Raw genomic sequence first — 3,156 nt, forward strand, 5'->3', positions numbered from 1 at the left:
AATTGTAAGCACTAGCTGGCGCAAAACAGTAGACATTGGTGTATACATACCGTATATACATATGACCTTATTATCCAAAACTTTTCTCAACCAGGGCCTTTCAAACAAATTGGTAACATGATTTATGTTAAAACATACACAGGAAATAACAGTATGTTCTTTGGGAATTTAAGAACTCAGACTATCCAAATTGGAATTCATGTCTGTAGGAAGTGAGAAGCTTGTACTAAGCAACTGTGCTACATTTCTGCTGCAGCTAGGTTATTTTGGACAATTATACCTAAACTATTCTTGGCTTCATCCAGCAAAATGTATAGGGTACCAACAGGAAAGCATGCCAGCCAGTTAGGGGTTTAATAACGCATTGTTTTTATTCTGTTGCTCTGAGAAATTGTATAAAAAATTTAAACCAAGGAAAATAACTCAAGATGTATGGACCTCTTATGCTTTAAAAAAGAAAAAAAAGAGCACCCACCAATTTGCTCAGATATAGCAGGCTTAATGGTTCTATATTTTGAAAAGTTTTTAAGAATGGTTTCTAACATAGGAGAGGAAAAACATCCACTTTTCCTTTTCAGAATTTTAAATGGAGGGAAGTAAACATTTTTTACACCCAAAACCTATGGCTGCAGTTCAAATTTGACCAAGGTAAATGTAGAATGGAGATATTCTAAACACAGCTAGGACTCAGCAAGTCTAACACACTAAAATCATATGATTACATTTTAAAAGAAAATGCACAAAAACCAAATATAAATTTTGAGATTTTTTTTATTTGAAGGTAATCCTAATGCTATTCAATTCACAAATGCTAATTTAAATACCCAATCCTATTTATCTAAAACACACACTGCAAATACACAGATATCTATTCTCTTCACATGCCAGCATCCATTCATATCATGATTTGGAAATGGGGAGAATAGATTCCCCTTTAACTGAAAGTCAGCAGGTGTTTCTTTACAGTTAACTTTAGTAAAATGCATACAAAATAGTAATTAACAATGATCTTCTTTACTTGTTAACTCACAAGGAAACACTTTCAAAACTGCATTTTGTTAAAGTTTCTGTACTAAAATGTAGAAAGACTGAAGTACACAAATATTGAAAAGTTAAAAATTCTTCAGTTTTTATTCCTGGTGCCACTACCACAATTTACAGGGCAATATAAAAAAAAAGAAAAAGACAAAGACAAAGCTACAACAGATAAAAGACCTCAGGAACGTACATCTAATTGACACTGCATTGCATTTTTTGCAAACTGTGACTATGACAGTCCTGAACAAGAAGTCCTGTTTAAGCTGCAGTAACTTTTCTGACTATGGATGATCGTTCCTTCTGTGGCAGGTTTTTACAGTTCCTCTAATGCACTGGGGACAACTGTCTCAACTTGCAGCTTTCCTGAAAACTATTCACTCTCTCTTCTGCTAAGAATTGTAGCCCTTTACTGCTGTTTTTAGAACCTTCTGCTATCATATTCATCACTTCCACCACCAGATCCATAACCACTACCGTAGGAACTGCCCGAGCTTCTTCCACTGAAACTGCCCTCTTTCATGGGTCCATAATTTGATTGTTGTTGTCCACTATAATTTCCAAAATTATTATAGTTCCCACCATCACCATAGTTACCACCACCAAAATTTTCTCCTTCATTGTAACTATCACGTCCTCTACCACCATCACCATATCCACCACCTAGGTTTCCATATCCAGGTTCATCACCACCATAGCCCCCTCTACTACTGTAACCAAGACCACTGCCATAGTTGCCACCATCACCTCCAAGTGTATTATATCCACCACTTCCTTCATAACTACCTCTGCTGCCACCACATCCACCACCATAGTGCCCTTTTCCACCGAAGTTCCCACCACAGCCAAAATTACCCCCACCACCTCCAAAGTTTCCTCTGCAACCCATAAAATGGCCAGACCCACTTCCATGACCTCTCTGTGATCCAGCAAACTGCATCTCTTATTAAGAAAGGGCCGTTTTCACTTCACAGTTATGCCCATTATTAGTGTGGTATTTCTGAACAATAATTTTATCAACTGTATCATGATCATCAAAAGTCACAAAAGCAAATCCTCTTTTTTCCAGTCTGCCTGTCCTCCATAACTTCTATAGTTTCAATCTTGCCACACTTTTCAAAGTAGTTTCTCAAATTATATTATTCTATATTTTCTTTAGTACCACCAACAAAAATTTTCTTCACTGTTAGATGGGCACCAGGCTAAACAGAATCCTCTCTAGAAACAGCTCTCTTTGGTTCCACTACATGCCCATCAGCCTTGTGTGGTCTAGCACACATTGCTGCCTCCACCTCTTCAACACAAGAGTAAGTTACAAAACCAAAGTCCCTGGAACATTTTGTTTGGGGGGTCTTTCATTACTACACAATCTGTGAGTGTGCCCCATTTCTCAAAATGTTCTCTTAAATGATCATCTGTAGTTTCACAGCTCAGACCACCAATAGACAGTTTTCTCAACTGCTCTGGTTCATTTGGATCATGGCCCTCCTCCCCACTGCAGTGGCGACAGTCATGGCTGGAGTCAGCTGGGCGCACCCGGGCAGTGGTTTTACCTCAATTTTAAGAGACTTAGCATCATTCTTAAGGGCCCTACAATTTTTGGAGTGTTAAATGAGCATCAACTTCAACCTACTAATTCAACCTGCGGTATTAGCCTCTAACAAGAGTCATCCTGTCTTTTGAAACTTTTAAGCCAAGCATGGACTTCTTCTCTCTAGCTATGAAAGTCCTAGGTAGTATCTTCTTCCAATAGAAATCTGTTTCATTTACATTTTGTTATTTAGTGTAGCTACCTTCGTTGATGATTTTGGCTAGATCTTCTGGATGAGTTGTTGCAGCTTGTACATTGGCACTTGCTGCTTTGCTTTCCACTTTTATGTTATGGAGACAGCGTCTTTCCTTAAACCTCATGAATCAACCTCTGCTCCTTTGCTAGTTTCTAACTTTTCTTCTCTAGCTTCCTCACCTCTTCCAGCCTTTGTACAACTGAAGAGAGTTAGAGCCTTGTCCTGGATTAGGCCTTGGCTTAAGGGAATGTTGGGGCTGCTTTGATCTTCTACACAGACAACTAAAACTTTCTCTAGATCAGCAAGAAGGCAGTTTTACATTCTTATCATTCAT

The 3,156-nt window shown here is 38.3% G+C and overlaps 1 pseudogene; it reads right to left on the reverse strand.

Moving 5' to 3' along the window:
* Nucleotides 1-1,456: 1,456 nt before the first annotated feature.
* On the reverse strand, nucleotides 1,457-2,946 carry LOC108590751 (heterogeneous nuclear ribonucleoprotein A3 pseudogene; annotated as a pseudogene).
* Between the last annotated feature and the right edge of the window lie 210 nt (nucleotides 2,947-3,156).

This window comes from Callithrix jacchus, chromosome 3, assembly GCF_049354715.1.
Source record: "Callithrix jacchus isolate 240 chromosome 3, calJac240_pri, whole genome shotgun sequence".
Lineage (NCBI taxonomy): Eukaryota > Metazoa > Chordata > Mammalia > Primates > Cebidae > Callithrix > Callithrix jacchus.